Source organism: Eretmochelys imbricata, chromosome 3 (genome assembly GCF_965152235.1).
Source record: "Eretmochelys imbricata isolate rEreImb1 chromosome 3, rEreImb1.hap1, whole genome shotgun sequence".
Taxonomy (NCBI): domain Eukaryota; kingdom Metazoa; phylum Chordata; order Testudines; family Cheloniidae; genus Eretmochelys; species Eretmochelys imbricata.
Genome location: NC_135574.1, coordinates 201,905,302 through 201,922,356, shown reverse-complemented (window position 1 = coordinate 201,922,356; position 17,055 = coordinate 201,905,302). Strand labels below are relative to the sequence as shown.

Below are 17,055 nucleotides of genomic sequence, written 5' to 3'. Positions count from 1 at the left end.
GCCCTTTGTGCAGCTGTGGTGCGACACGGACAATGACGCACATTGTCGAGGAATGCCGGCTGACTCGGTTCAGCGGTGGCCCAGAAGAACTGCATCATGCCACTGAAGATGCCATCGCTTGGCTGGACGACTGTGCACACGCTAAATAAATAAAATAGTTAAAAAAATAACTAGATACTTTCATGGAGGATAGGTCCATCAATGGCTATTAGCCAGGATGGGCAGGGATGGTGTCCCTAGCCTCTGTTTGCCAGAAGCTGGGAATGGACGCCTGGGAATGGATCACTTGATGATTACCTGTTCTGTTTGTTCCCTCTGAGGCACCTGGCATTGGCCACTGCCGGAAGACAGGATACTGGGCTAGATGGACCTTTGATTTGACCCAGTATGGCCGTTCTTATGTTCTAACTGGAGTGATGTCAACCTGCACTGCCTCTGATACCCTCAGTCGGGTGCATGATGAGAGCTGCTGTGTGCATTTGTGGGTCAACGTACACTAGTGTGTTGAAATGCCCAACTTGGGCACATGCTGTGCATGTGAACCCAACTGTGGAATACAGGCAGGGACCACAAGCCTCTAAGAACCTCCAGTTACAGTAAGTAACCTCCATGTAGCATAGGTTCATTTTTTAAATAGGGCAATTCAGAATGCTTTCATGATCTCCATCACTGCTACCATGCCTGGTGCCCTTGTAGGCTTACACTTCACAACTGCAATAGCCGCACAGTGTGCACTAAGACAGGGGTGTATGATGGAAACCCCATCAATCCAGGGGGTGCAGCAGCACCCCTAGTTCCAGCACCTCGGCACTAATGTGTGAGTTTGTAGGGAAAGTAATAGTAAACAGCAAACCTCCATAAAGTTTTTGATGACATTTAGTGATAATGGTTACAAACGGAAATAAGATAAACATAAGATTTAAATGTGATTTAATTCATTGATTAAAAATTCGTTAGACCATTTAGCTGCTGAATAACATTCGTCATTTTAATAAAGAGCCCAATCTTTAAGTCTCTGTTTGGGCAAAACTCTCCCATTGAATTGAATCCAATTTTTGCCAGTTTAGGCAATACATTTAGGCCATGTGGTTTACTGTGTGTATTTGGCCATTTACACATTAATCTCTTAGCGCAATCTGCAGTAGTCATCTTCCTTATTTTACTTGATATTTATTTTCCGTTGTGTACTATTTTAATTCATTCATGTGCATGCCTGTAGGTTCTATGCAGTGACATAGAACCTCTTCGGGGAGGGATAGCTCAGTGGTTTGAGCATTGGCCTGCTAAACCCAGGGTTGTGGGTTGAATCCTTGAGGGGGCCATTTAGGAATCTGGGGCAAAAATTGGGGATTGGTCCTGCTTTGAGCAGGGGGTTGGACTAGATGACCTCTTGAGGTCCCTTCCAATCCTATGATTCTATGACATCATCCCCAGCAAATTCAGTGAAGCTAAGACCTTTTCAAAATTAGATCTTAATGCCGATATGGAAAACGTGTTATGTCATGGACAAACGATGATACTAGAACTTTATTCTACCTTTGATCTTTGCATAAAATGTCACTGGCTTTTTCATACGTAGAATATGGTCTTGAGTCATCAGTTTCTTCAAACAGTCTGTTTCAGTTTTAATCAGAGTTGGTTACCACTGACTATAGTGAGATTATATATTTTTCATGGGTATGTATGTGATATACATTGATTTATGTACTGAACTCTTATTCATAAAAAGGCTTCAGGTGCAAAAACATTGCCATCCCAAGTACATGTGAAAACATTTTGTCATAGTTTCGTGTATAGCTTCCAAAGACAATGCCATTTAAATAAATAGCATGGTGGACAGTACAAAAAGTGATAGATGGTAACATGAATGCTGGTTGGTTTTAGAGACATCCTACACTTGTAGACTTGGAATAGGAATAAAAACAGGGAAACTCACACTCAGGTGTGAAGTCAGTGGCAAAATTCCAATTGACTTCGTGTGATGAGTAAATTCTCTCGTGGAGGTGGAGAGCACCACACCAGATGCATCTGAAGAAGTGGGTTTTTTACCCACAAAACCTTATGCCCAAATAAATCTGTTAGGCTTTAAGGTGACACTGGACTCCTCATTGTTTTTGTGGATACAGACTAACACGGCTACCCCTCTGATACTTGAATCTATAATTGAGTTTTTGGGGGAAAAAGCATGTAATATCAACACATTAGGAGCGTGCGTCTTTCACCTGGTGGGTGTTATAACCTGGATCAGTCAGGCGGTCCACTCCTTGGACCACATCTGCTGATTGAGATTCAGCAGATGCTAGGATGGCAGCTAAGGAACTCTTCCTTGCCACCTGTTCAGCTGTAGGATTTAAAATAATATATGACACAGTTCTTCAGATTTGATGGGAAATTTCTGCCACAGGAGCTCTACCCCTCATCCCTCGTGCATTTTCTGTAACCCATGGTGGTGACCTGTGAGGAAGGAGCTGGGAAAAAGGATATTTACAGGCCTCTTCATTGATAGTGTAGCATAAAAAGACATCAATAGAGAGTTCTGTTAGAGGAGCATATTCTCCCTCAGAACTGTCTGGATGTTCAGGTTCCATCAGTCAGCCCCAAGGATGGACCATCAAAAAAGTGCTCTCACCGAGGTGTGCCCCAACCTCAACTTGCATGACTGATCCATGGGTAAAATTTCTAGTTGCTCCATGCTGATAAGTTGGGAGGAGGGGGAGCCTGGTATGATGGGACTACTTAAAATGGCATGTAGCCAATCTGTGGCTATTAGCAGCAAATATCTCCAACAGCTGGTGATGGGACACTAGATGGCGAGGGCTCTGAGTTACTACGGAGAATTCTTTCCCAGGTGTCTAGCTGCTGGGTTTTTCCCACATCCTCAGGGTCTAATTGATCATTATATTTGGGGTCAGGAAGGAATTTTCCCCTGGATCAGATTTGCAGAGACCCTGAGGGTTTTTCACCTTCCTCTGTAGCATGAGGCATGGGTGACCTTGCAGATTTAAATTACTGTAAGTGGTGGATTCTCTGTAACTTGAAATCTTTAATCCATGATTTGCTGACTTCAGTAACTCAACCAGAGGTTAGGGGTCTATTACAGGAGTAGGTGAGCGAGGTTCTGTGGCCTGCAGTGTGCAGGAGGTCTGACTAGATGATCATGATGGTCCCATCTGACCTTAAAGTCTATGAGTCTAGCTGCTCTTGACCAAAATGCCACATTCATGATTACTTCTGGACTGAGCTACTAATGACTGTATAATGGTTATTCATTCTCTTTAAAGACTGAGCGTACAATCCATGGGACTACTTAGCGCTTAAAGTTATGCATGTGCTTTACTGGATCAAAGTCCTGGTGCTCAGGACCTTCCAGGATTGAATCTCTTCAGGCTAAAAGACAAGAATTACAGAAATGTGGCCGTATTACACTATTCAGAGACTGTAAAATAACTGGTAGGGTGTCTCATTATTAAATTGTAGAAGAAGCATTAAATAAGTTTTTGCGGGCCACATGTATGTTATTGTATAAGCAGGTGTATCACTATGGTTAAAATCTAAAATGATACAATGTTTCTGTGACTTAAGTGAACATTTATTGCACAAGTCCAAACCACCAGAGATTTTTTGTATTACAGCTTGCTGATAGGCAGCTCCACAGCATGGTGTACTAGGTCTTTGATCTCAGATGGTGTTGTCATGGTAGACATCTATCATTGCCCTGGGAAGCCAAATCTCAACGGGATATACTTGTTCTAATGAGGGATGTTACCAAAGCTTTAGACTTATCAGCGCACTAGCTGCAAAGAAGTCAGCATCTGGCCTTTTCATAAATCATTGGTTAGGTGCTAAAGGGAACCAGAAACCAGGATACACTCTGTGTGATAGTGAACCTCTTCATGTTACAATTCCAAAATATGGAGGCCATGCCAAGTCACGTAGCTGTTTCACTGTTCACGTAGCTGTTTACTGTCCTCTGTTAAGGCAATCAATATAAGTAATAATTTGTATAAATCCATATTTACAGACCTATGTTCTGAACTGACAAACAAAAAATACATAATTCTAACAAAGTCTGAGCACGGTACAGGAGTGTCTGTTGCTTAAATGTTAACTGAAAATTTTATCAAAACATTTTGCAGGTTTGGGGCTGTCTCTTTAGTCTATATCTTGACAAGAATAACAAAGAGATTATGCAGACTGTAAAAGCAGGAGAACTGGGTCTCAATCTGGAGAATAAAAACAAACTCTTGTTGGGATTTTCTTGTCGTTTACCATTATATACTCGTAAAATATGATCTGTATAAATGGTAGGTAGAAGATTAATGCATCAGTCACCAAGCACTGTATTATAAAGTTGAGGGAAAACAGAATTTCACTTGAAAAATATTAGTCACTCTACGACTTCATTATTTTGACATATAAGAAGGAATAATGATAGAAACAAAGCCTTCCTTTTGTTCCAATGAAGTAAGAAATAAAAGTACGTAATTTATTGGATTCTGAAGTGAAAAATAGATGTTTCTGATGTAAGACATAATGATAAATTCCTTATTCCCACCATCACAAGCAGAGAATAGATATGACTATTCAGAATTCCTCATTCGCGAGGCAAGCTGTAATGTTTTGGTTTTGCAAGTCAGTGTATTCTTTGTTGCTGAACTGTGTGGTGAAAGAGCAAAAATATGTAGAGGAAATTATAAAAAAGAAACTTCCTTCAGTCTGACATTTATTTAATGGTGGAACATGCATCTTAATTTTTTGTGATTATTTTCTTTTGTTGTTGATTATATTATGCCATCACGAGCACATTGGCTGTTCTCAGCTAATACCTTTTAAAAAAACAAACCCAAACACTTATTTGGTGCTAAATAATTTTGTCTTTTGTTTCACACGTTAGAGCACACATATGAACATGATATCGCAGCAATCATGACTTTGTATTTCTATTGAATATTCACTTGGCAGTTCTAAGCCATTTTTCTGCCACTGTGAATGTAGGGCCAGAGCCTCAGCTGGTGTAAATCAGTGCCATTCTGCTGCCTTCACACCAGTTGGAAGTCTAGCCCTTAATTTCAGTTCCACGTACGAGAACTAGCTTATTTGACAGCTGCAGGCCAAGCCATAACATTTGGGGCTAGATTATGAGAAGCCCTTATCTATTTTCACTGGCTCCCTACTTCTCCACATGTGGCTGTGTATGGGGATGCTGTGAGGGGGTCAGAGAGAAGTTGGGTCTATGTCTCCACTCCATTTGTGCACAAACTCCGTGCAAGGGCAGGAGCATTCTCCTCCATTCTAATCCCCACCCTCTTCTCAGGCATAAATCACATTCTACCTGAGCTACGATCTTCCCAGTGCTCTTCCCGGGGTGGCAGCTCTGCACCCCTGCCGCCTCGAGGCTGATTCTTAAGAGCCATGACCTCAGTCCTTAAAATGTTAGACCCTTCCTTTAATGTGACCAGCCAACCAATGGAGTCAATGCCATCTTTAGCAGTAAGTGCTGATTCCACATCCGTGACGAGCTTCTGCTGGGCCATACACCAAGCTTGTAGGGTTGGAAGTGTGGGGTCAGGTAAGACCTTTCTTATACAGGCATCGTTTTGGAGTTTTTTTTCTCATTTTACATCTTAACGTGTAAAATAATAAATGGTCTAAAGTTGCGGGGGTGGGGGTGGTGGTTTAAAAACAAAATTGCAAAAAGCAAAACTGAGCTAGTCACTAAACATTTCATTTACTCATTCCCCTCTTCACTGGTGCCATGCTCCAAAGGACCCCTACCTGATCTTCTGTTAGACCAGGACTTAAGTTTTAAGATATGAAATATATTTTAAAAATATCTGACAAAATGTGCACCCTTAATCCCAAAGTCCTCTCTCTCTCTCAATGGTTGGAAGCTCTTGCAAGCTCACTCCGCTTTGCGAGGCGGGAGTTTTATGGGTCTCCTCTCTTCTCCACCAGAGGCTACTAATGGCGTACCCACCTCTGGGTCAGTTCATTTAGCTCTTTCCTCCTGAAGACTGTGTACTCTGCTGATAAGAAATCAGTCTTCTGGGCCAGGAAGCAGCATGCAAATTTTTAGATTACATGGAATTTGATCCATCTTGCAGCTGGAGACTTGTTGCACGGATAATTCCTGGATTATGACAGTCTAAAAGAAGGGGTGTGTGTGTGTGTGTATTGGGGGGAATAACATAGAGCATTCTCAGACACAGCCAGATAATCTCCGTCAGGGTGCTGTGTTCAGGGAGATGCTATATCGAACCTCTGGGTTTAGTTGAGGAATAATGGGATTACTGACAGTGGGCATCCAGAAGGACCAACCAGGATCCAGGACTCCACTCTGCTAGGCTTTATACAAACACCGAGTAACAGACAATTGCTGGCCCAAAGAGTTAATGTTCTAAGAAAAGTCAAGCCAGTCAGTCTAGAAAGTAGCTTTGTGTGAAGAATGCAAACTTCTCATGTTGTTACTGGTTAGGATGAAATTGCATATTGAATTTAAATACTAGGGTATAAATTCTGACCCCATTGAAATCAATGGGAGTTTTGCTATTGACTTTAGTTAAGCCAGAATTTCACCCTAGAGATTTAACAGTAAACTAGCCTTTGCTCCAGGAGTTCGTACATCACTTCTGGACCAATAGCAATAAATCTGAGCAATGCCAAGGGACCAGTGGGAATTGCAAGATCCGATATCCAACAAATGGCTAGGATTTTTAGATTTCCATTGGCATATCATATTCGTCTCTAGTCTTGGCAGGTAGCCAGATACTGGACATTAAAATTTCATTGTTTTACATACCATCTTTCTTCTTCACTTCAGTTTGGACATGATTTTTTATAACTGTTGTTGTGAACCTCTTTAGAAATTGATGCTTTTACTGCTAGAAGGCATTTTGAAATTCCAGTTTTTAAACACTGTAAGGCGTTAATCCCTAACTCCAGCAGTTCGTGAAATGACAACTGCTAACATCATATTACAGTTAAAGTGTGTGGGGATAGAGGGGGAGAGGGATAAGATGGTTTAAAAAGATGTGATTTAAAGTCCAGTATATTACAGCTTCTCCTGGCTAGAAACACTTTGGCCATATGAAAACTCTCAGGATCTGTAAGAATTTTTCAAGAATGTAATAATAATAATAAAAAAATCCAGTACCAGCACAGCTATGATTAAAGCCATCTTCCATATTAATCTTCCAAATAGTCAATCATCCCAATATTGTATGTTCACATCATTACAGAAATTGCTTTACTACTCTGCCTGGAATTTCTCTGCAGCGCTTCCACTGAAAAATTCCTCCAGTAGTTTGCTTAGTAACAATATATTTGTTTGCAGCATACTGTACAGCTGACAAGTTACAGTGGAGACCACGGACAGATTTTAATGTTGTCTTTGGTGGCTTAAAACCTAAGCATCTCTCCATTTACTTCCTCTGTTTATTTTCTTTTAAAATTTAATACTTATATTCAGAAACAGGTAGGGAATGCGTGCTTACTTATCCCCTTTTTTGGTTATCATTCCTACTCGGTTGATAGCACCGTCATTCATTTGTAAACGAGAAGATCCTGGATATGTATCTAAACATTTCTTTGTTTGAGGTCTCAGGAGTGAAATTCCCTGAGTGCAGAGGGTGTCACCTAGTGCTAACGCTAACCCTGTTCAGGGAGGTCGGAGGGAGAAGTCGCCAAGCATTACAACCTATACTCACCATGCTGTGTGGCTCCAAAATTTAGGAGGTCAGTTGGAGACTGGCTGGTATGGGGGGGAAGTGCCTTGTTCAAATTGAGTGTCCCTACATGTCGGGGCTGGGTGGGTGTGTGGGTGAAGAGGGACTCTGTCTTATTCTAGTCTGAAGGCTTGATTAGTGACTATGGAAGGTGGCCTGTTCTCAGGTTGAAATATGGGTGAATTGCATTCAGCCCAACCCCTTCTTATTTGTATTAGTTCTTAGTCCGTCTGTCCATTTACTTAGGCATTGTGAAGGAACTTACAGCTGTGTGCAGAAAGCACGCAGTATAAACTGAAATAACTATGCCATGCAGTACATGGCATATCAGTTATTAATCTTGTCTGACAAGTTCTGTCCTCCGGTAAACTGGCAAGGGTTTTTTTTTAATTGAACGACACCATTAACGCTTTTGCACATTTTTTACTATATAGACATTCAAATGCTTAAGGTATATAAAAAATCCATATCCGATATTAAACACTTAAATGCATAATAATGAAATTTACAAATAGCCATAAATTATTACCAATTAACAAATAATTAGTATGTACAGTAGTAGTTTGTAAAGCCCAAAAATAGTTCCATGAGCACAAACTAATCCTTACATTACTTCAGTAGTGGCATGTGCATTACAATCAGCAGCATTCAGCATACTGTTATATGCATTATTGAAGTTTGTAGGTGCTTAAACTTAAAATCCCTAATTTACAAAAGGAAGACAAATAAATTAAGTTTCACTGCAGTAGGCAGATGCCTGATACTGGTGGTCCATCATGGTTGGTCAAATCAATAACACACTTTTAATTCATGATGATATAGTTAACCACAAGCATGCACACAACATGGGCCGCAATTCCCATTTGCTGGCCACAAAACAGCCTCTTGGTTTATCTGGGCATCTGATTGCAATTACCGCCATATGGGCATGGCTAGGCCTCCATATCACTCATTGTTAAAGTGAATTATTTAGAAGTATTGTTAAAAATGTGCTTATGTCCTGATGCATAAAATATGTCGTTACGTTTTGATGATAACTCTTCAAAAACTATCATTTCTATTATCTACCTTCCCAGAAAGCTGGGGGAGGGGGAAAGGTGGTTGCAGTTTTTTCTGCTGAGAAGTTGGAGCTTAGTTTTTGTTTTCCAGGGGATGAGGAAAAGATTACCCAAGATTTCCCCTCCTTTCCTCCTCCTTACAGCCAGTGTATATTGCTGGGATCTTTCTGTGCAGAGAGCTGGAAACAGTTCTCATTCACTGCCCCGAATTCTCAAGAGGCTGATTTTCCTGCCTCTAAAGCCTGGACAGATGCGGGTTGGATGTGGGTACCAGTGATGTCAGCATCTGTTACCAGAGGGTTGTTAGGTCCCAGATTGAGGAACAATTTATGGGCATGGACAGACTTGCTAATTATTGTGCAGTCCCTTTCCATAGGGAAAAGTTAGTTTTCATTTATGGGGGGAAACTCTCAGCACAGTTGTGATGAGGCAACTAGAGCGTCTGGAGCCCTCTTTGGATTGAGATCCGCTTCCATGCTTATTCTTTTAGGTATGTCAGCCGTCTTTGTTACCACTGGCTCCTCAGCAGAAGTAAACAGATCTGCTCTTGCATGATTCCTTTCTTTTTGAGAGAACCCAGAGGTTAGTATAGGGTGAGCAATTGTCCATCTGCCCAAGGGCTCCTGTGTGTGGAGTTCCAAGTGTTTCTAGTATGTAACCCCTATGAGGCTATTCAGGGAGACAATGTGGTGATGTGGTCTGTGGAACATTCGGTGTGTGGGTGACAACTCTGCATCTCCATTAATGAGACGCAAATGGTGCAGTCATGCAACTTACCCACCGTCTGGCTGGGCTTGGCTCTTGGCTGAGAGCTAGCTGGCTGAGAATAAACCTGGATCAGGCACAGGTAATGTTTGTTGGCTTGAGGAGGGGATGGATAGCTCAGTGGTTTCAGCATTGGCCTGCTAAACCCAGGGTTGTGAGTTCAATCCTTGAGGGGGCCATTAAGGGATCTGGGGCAAAAATTGGGGATTGGTCCTGCTTTGAACAGGGGTTTGGACTAGATTACCTCCTGAGGTCCCTTCCAACCCTGATATTCTATGAAAAAAGCCAGAAGAAATGACAGATCATTTTAGTTACTCCTCCAGATGGAGTATGCCTGCCACGCTGGCACCAAACAACATTCTCCATTCTTTTGTGGGTTGGTGTCTGATATTTCATATAGTGGAGTTTTATGTTTTGATTTCCAGAATCTATATTTTTGGCCATCTTGCTGAAATGCTAGATTTACTCAGCCATCACATAGCCACCACCTAGCATGAGTATATTGAGTGCAACTCATTCTCTTTCCTTCTGCAGTTCTTGGCTCTGTGCACACATACATGTGGCTAAAACAGAGCTTCCTGCTCTTCCCCTTTAAGCCCTTTCTCAATCACTGTAGACAACACCACCATCTTCCCTGTCACTCATGCCTGTAACCTGTAAATCATCTTCGACTCAGACCTAGATCCTCACATTCAGGCTATGTCTAAATCTGGCAGATTCTTTCTGCATAACATGTCCACCAGATGGCCTTTCCTCTCCATTCATACAGCTAAAACGCTCATCCAGGCTCTCATCGTCTCGCATCTCGATTACCGTAACGTTCTCTTCTCTGGCCTTGACAAATGCAACCTTCAAACAAGCACCTTTCTCCCATGCTGCCCCTCATGCCTGGGAGGAGCTCCCCATAAACATCCGCAAAGCTACCTCATTAATCCATTTCAAACTCTCCTTTGCTGGGATGCCTACAAAAAAACTTGCCCACAGTTAGGCTGCCGGTGTGCTGAGACCACAGCCTATCATGCTATGATTTAGTTGGGGTTGGTCCTGCTTTGAGCAGGGGCTTGGATTAGATGACCTCCTGAGGTCTCTTCCAACCCTAATCTTCTATGATTCTATGCCAACCAGTACTGTTTCCTTGTTTCCTTGTACTCCTCTCTCTGTCTGTCCATATCCATCTGTTGTCCTATTACAAATAACATATAAGTAACATGCTGCCCGTGACTTTCAAGTGCCGCAACCTGTATGTGCAATGAAACGTGGCTCCTTGGCGGGCGGCGTATTTAGTGCCATATGCAATACGGCAAAGCCCTTTCCTCCACTTCGTATAACCCCTGTCTCTTGTACTGTTCACTGGTCCCTTGTTACTCCAGCTGTCTATTAGACATTCTCAGGTGAAGTCTCTGCTAAAGTTTATTTTGCTCATCTAAAGAAGAACTTTCAGCAAAAACTATTAAAGTCAGCTAACATTTATTCTGGAAAGATTACAAATATGGCAGTGTTATTCAAGTGCTGCTTTCTGATCTTTATTAATTATTTAGGATGCTTTACTAATGTTGAAATCTGTCCTGGCTTAGTGCAGTGGGAAATGGTGTGTGTGATCCATGGCTTCTAACGCTATCAGTTGTGATTTGTCTCTTTTCCATTAAGAGACATATAGCTATGCCTTTCCCATGATTTAACAAAGGCATAACCAAAGCTTGTTTTTAAATGTTTCTCTTGATACCATACATTTCTGGACTTTCAAAGGGATGTTTTTCCAGTAGGAGATTTCAGTAGATGGCACCAGCCTTATTGATCTGTTTTATTATTTTACAGAAGGAAGACTTTCCCAGCACATCTGTCTAATCTGTCCAGCTGTTTAGCCAGTCAATCGAGAGCTACTTGGGTAAGTTACCTGCTTGTAGGCTAGCAATGATAACTGACTAGCAGTTGCAAATGCAAGGTTAATGGCTTTTTTTTGCTTTTTGTTTTCTGTAGAAGTTTAAACTTATGGTTTGACATATCATCTTTTGTTCTAGAATGATGATTGTGTGTAGCTGAATATGTACTTGGCTTCACATAAATTCTATTATATGGAGATTGTATGTAGAATTGAATGAAAGGATCAGTGAATTGAGACAGAGGCGGTTTCCACGTAGTCAGGACTCAGATCATACAGAGCTTTATAAAACAATGCTAATAGCTTGAATTGCACCGGGAAGTGAATAGGTAGCCATTGCAAATGTTATATATTCCCTATGGTTGACGCTGATGAGCAGGTGGGCAACTGCATTCTGCAGCAGCAGAAGTTAGATTAGCTGGCCCGGCCAGACCTGAGGAAATCTCATGCCAGTAGTCAGAAGGTCGTGATGGTGTGGATGACCACCTTGGAGAGAGAGGTTTAATTGTGTAGCCAATGAAAAAGTATTCTTCTGGGCACCAGTGCTGCTTGTGGAGCCATTGAGAAATGAAAAGCACTCTGTTTGCAAACTGCCGTAACAAAGGCAGGGCACGACCCCTCAATAAATCGGCATACAACACAGCTAGGGCACCCCTCCAGCTTTCTCTCGGTTCATACTGACCTGAGTACCTGCCTTGTGAAAGCTGAGCTAACAAAGGCCCAGCCAAATCATCCATCCAGTTCCCGCGGAGACAAACAAAATCCGTAGTTAAAGGGGTGGTTGTGACTTTATTAACCAGTGACCCCGCAGTGAACATCATGGAACTACCAGGATGAGAAACCTATGAGACTAATAAATGTTGACTTCTTGGCCTGTGTCTGGAAGAGCTCAAATTGCCTAGTCTCTCCATGCCTGTTGCAACAGGAAGCAGAGATTTCGGGCACCCAGAGAGATCTCTTTGGTCTGCTGTAACCTTATCTCACAGCAGCATTACTCAACCTGCTCAGTCACCTTTCAGTATCTATTGCAGGGGAACAGCTGCCTGCCTAGGAATAGTCTCCCAGGACAAGGTATAAATCCCATTTATTACCTCTAAGCGTCCCTCTCCAGGGGGAAAAGAAATCGAGGATATTAAAAAACAATCAGCCACCTTTCCCGATGGTTCCCAAACCCTACCTGGATCTCTCTCCACACGCTGAGTGGCCAAGTGCCCTATAAACCCAACCCACTCATGAAATTGTCGAGTTTCGTCCTGATTAATCTAGTAAAATTAGGAAGAGCCTCAGTAATCACCACCACAGCCCTCACGCTCAGACACTCTCGCCAAATGGACCCATCTCCGCTTGCTCCAAACCAGCCTAACAAATCTCTGACTCCTGTCCTGGTGGTGGCGATGGTCCTAAATATGGCTTCCTGCTACCCGTGTTGTGCTGGAGACTCCAGACAAAGTTGGAAGCTCTGGAAAAGGAGGGAAGCCGATAGAATAAGACCCCCTTCCCACACCCACAAAATTGTTGGCCACACAAGTATCCCAGTACCAAATTCCTCTCATTTCACATCCCCTGCGATGTATCTACCAGAAAATAACAACCCACCGTATTGCCTGTCTCCTTGTCTTTTCCACCCACGTCCTCCAAACAGTGCAAGAGATACTCGGCACTTAAATCAGGGATGGGGAGGGGTTGAAGAAATATATCCCTTTCCTGGAAAGACAGCTGGGGCTGTGGTGCTTTGCATGCAACAAACCGTTATTCTCACAGAAGTTGTGAATGGATGAATTAATTCCAAGAGATAAAGTAGCCAGAAATGGCCCAGCCACTGAGGAACAGAAACCACAGTCTTTCTTTGAATTCTTGTAGGATCTGACAAAAAACACCCCTTCCAGAAACCATGTGAATAGCAATGAATGAGGCTCTAGTGGAACAGTGACCTTCACTGGAATCCAGGGTGTTCTCATTGTTTAAATGACGGAGAGCAGATGAGATGGGCAGTACTGCTTGCTGAATACCCATGTGCTTGCTATTCCTTATCTTTACTGAGTAGAAAACGCACCACTGCAGCCTGTCCATCCAGATTACCTCTCAGAATCGTTGGCGTTGTATGTGACTGATAATTTTGCTATAGCGTTCTGAAGGTTAGCAAAATGCACAGATACCCAGGAATGCCAGAATAATGGGGAAGGGAGGGGGGAGGTAAGAAGAAAAAACATGCTGATTGCCATTTCAAGGCAAAATGTATACACTTGCATTCACATTCTTAGTGGCACTTAGGTTTTCCAATGTGATTGTGCTGCATTTCTGTGTATTGTAATATTCTAACACTTTGAATCAGGTGGGACTTTGCATTTTGATGAGTTTCTAATAAATAACAATTATTAAATGTTGATTTCAGTATTTCAAATGGCAATGTTAGAGCATAATCTGTAGCAGTTAATTGCAGTTTCTCCTACACAAGTGACAATCAATAGCATCTGTCATATCAGTCCTTTATTATTATTACTAATTATTTGCTTTCATTAACACCCACAGTGCACTCCCACTATATGAACAAATAGGAATTCACGATCCTTGCCCTGGAGAGCCTGCAATCAAACTAGACATGTTCAAGATCACACATCAAGTCCACGTGATAGAACTAGGAAAAAAAAAAAGAATCCAAATGACCAGGGTTCTCTTCTAATCACTACCCCTCCCCTCTCCCCCCCCCCCACCATATTGCACTAATTAATATCCACTCACAATTTTTGTTCCTTTTCCAGTATCTACTTCTGATACTGCCAGAGTTATTTGGTTTTCATGTGGATCCGCAGCTCTATGAATAACACTTTCATATCATAGAATATCAGGGTTGGAAGGGACCTCAGGAGGTCATCTAGTCCAACCCCCTGCTCAAAGCAGGACCAATCCCCAACTAAATCATCCCAGCCAGGGCTTTGTCAAGCCTGACCTTAAAAACTTCTAAGGAAGGAGATTCCACCACCTCCCTAGGTAACGCATTCCAGTGTTTCACCACCCTCCTAGTGAAAAAGTTTTTCCTAATATCCAACCTAAACCTCCCCCACTGCAACTTGAGACCATTACTCCTTGTTCTGTCACCTGCTACCACTGAGAACAGTCTAGAGCCATCCTCTTTGGAGCACCCTTTCAGGTAGTTGAAAGCAGCTATCAAATCCCCCCTCATTCTTCTCTTCCGCAGACTAAACAATCCCAGTTCCCTCAGCCTCTCCTCAGAAGTCATGTGTTCCAGTCCCCTAATCATTTTTGTTGCCCTCTGCTGGAGGCTTTCCAATTTTTCCACATCCTTCTTGTAGTGTGGGGCCCAAAACTGGACATAGTACTCCAGATGAAGCCTCACCAATGTCGAATAGAGGGGAACGATCATGTCCCTCGGTCTGCTGGCAGTGCCCCTACTTATACATCCCAAAATGCCATTGGCGGTCTTGGCAACAAGGGCACACTGTTGACTCATATCCTGCTTCTCGTCCACTGTAACCCCTAGGTCCTTTTCTGCAGAACTGCTGCCGAGCCATTCGGTCCTTAGTCTCTAGCGGTGCATGGGATTCTTCCGTCCTAAGTGCAGGACTCTGCACTTGTCCTTGTTGAACCTCATCAGATTTCTTTTGGCCCAATCCTCTAATTTGCCTATCCCTCCAGCGTATCTACCTCTCCTCCCAGTTTAGTGTCATCTGCAAACTTGCTGAGGGTGCAATCCACACCATCCTCCAGATCATTAATGAAGATATTGAACAAAACTGGCCCGAAGACCGACCCTTGGGGCACTCCACTTGATACCAGCTGCCAACTAGACATGGAGCCATTGATCACTACCCGTTGAGCCCGACAATTTAGCCACCTTTCTATCCACCTTGTCGTCCATTCATCCAGCCCATACTACTTTAACTTGCTGACAAGAATACTGTGGGAGACCGTGTCAAAAGCTTTGCTAAAGTCAAGAAACAACACGTCCACTGCTTTCCCCTCATCCACAGAGCCAGTTATATCATCATTGAAGGCAGTTAGATTAGTCAGGCATGACTTGCCCTTGGTGAATCCATGCTGACTGTTCCTGATCACTTTCCTCTCCTCTAAGTGCTTCAGAATTGATTCCTTGAGGACCTGCTCCATGATTTTTCCAGGGACTGAGGTGAGGCTGACTGGCCTGTAGGTCCCAGGATCCTCCTCCTTCTCTTTTTTTAAAGATGGGCACTATATTAGCCTTTTCCAGTCATCCGGGACCTCCCCCCATCGCCATGAGTGTTCAAAGATAATGGCCAATGGCTCTGCAATCACATCCGCCGAATCCTTTAGCACTCTTGGATGCAGCGCATCCAGCCCTATGGACTTGTGCTCGTCCAGCTTTTCTAAATAGTCCCGAACCACTTCTTTCTCCACAGGGGGCTGGTCACCTCCTCCCCATGCTGTGCTGCCCAGTGCAGTAGTCTGGGAGCTGACCTTATTCGTGAAGACAGAGGCAAAAAAAGCATTGAGTACATTCGCTTTTTCCACATTCTCTGTCACTAGGTTGCCTCCCTCATTCAGTAAGGGACCCACACTTTCCTTGACTTTCTTCTTGTTTCTAACATACCTGAAGAAACCCTTCTTGTTACTCTTAACATCTCTTGCTAGCTGCAGCTCCAGGTATGATTTGACCTTCCTGATTTCACTCCTGCATGCCCGAGCAATATTTTTATACTCTTCCCTGGTCATTTGTCCAATCTTCCACTTCTTGTAAGCTTCTTTTTTGTGTTTAAGATCAGCAAGGATTTCACTGTTAAGCCAAGCTGGTCGCCTGCCATATTTACTATTCTTTCTACACATCGGGATGGTTTGTCCCTGTAACCTCAATAAGGATTTTTTAAAATACAGTCAGCTCTCCTGGCCTCCTTTCTCCTTCATGTTGTTCTCCCAGGGGATCTTGCCCATCAGTTCCCTGAGGGAGTCAAAGTCTGCTTTTCTGAAGTCCAGGGTCCATATTCTTCTGCTCTCCTTTCTTTCCTGTGTCAGGATCCTGAACTCAACCATCTCATGGTCACTGCCTCCCAGGTTCCCATCCACTTTAGCTTCCCCTACTAATTCTTCCCGGTTTGTGAGCAGCAGGTCAAGAAGAGCTCTGCCCCTAGTTGGTTCCTCCAGCACTTGCACCAGGAAATTGTCCCCTACACTTTCCAAAAACTTCCTGGATTGTCTGTGCACCACTGTAGTGCTCTCCCAGCAGATATTAGGGTGATTGAAGTCTCCCATGAGAATCAGGGCCTGCGATCTAGTAACTTCCGTTAGTTGCCGGAAGAAAGCCTCGTCCACCTCATTCCCCTGGTCTGGTGGTCTATAACAGACTCCCACCGCGATATCACCCTTCTTGCTCACACTTCTAAACTTAATCCAGAGACTCTCAGGTTTTTCTGCAGTTTCACACCGGAGCTCTGAGCAGACATACTGCTCTCTTACATACAATGCAACTCCCCAACCTTTTCTGCCCTGCCTGTCCTTCCTGAACAGTTTATATCCATCCATTACAGTACTCCAGTCATGTGAGTTATCCCAAGTCTCTGTTATTCCAATCACAATTCCTTGACTGTGCCAGGACTTCCAGTTCTCCCTGCTTGTTTCCCAGGTTTCTTGCATTTGTGTA

At 43.1% G+C, this 17,055-nt stretch overlaps 1 protein-coding gene across 1 annotated transcript in view; it reads left to right on the top strand.

Annotated features, from left to right (window-relative positions):
* The first annotated feature begins 11,371 nt into the window (after window positions 1-11,371).
* Window positions 11,372-17,055, top strand: part of PLCB4 (phospholipase C beta 4) — a 208,855-nt gene continuing 203,171 nt past the window's right edge. Inside the window, exon 1 of the mRNA XM_077812056.1 lies at window positions 11,372-11,432. The gene's annotated coding sequence lies outside the window, so the exon portion shown is untranslated. The remainder of the gene's footprint in view (window positions 11,433-17,055) is intronic.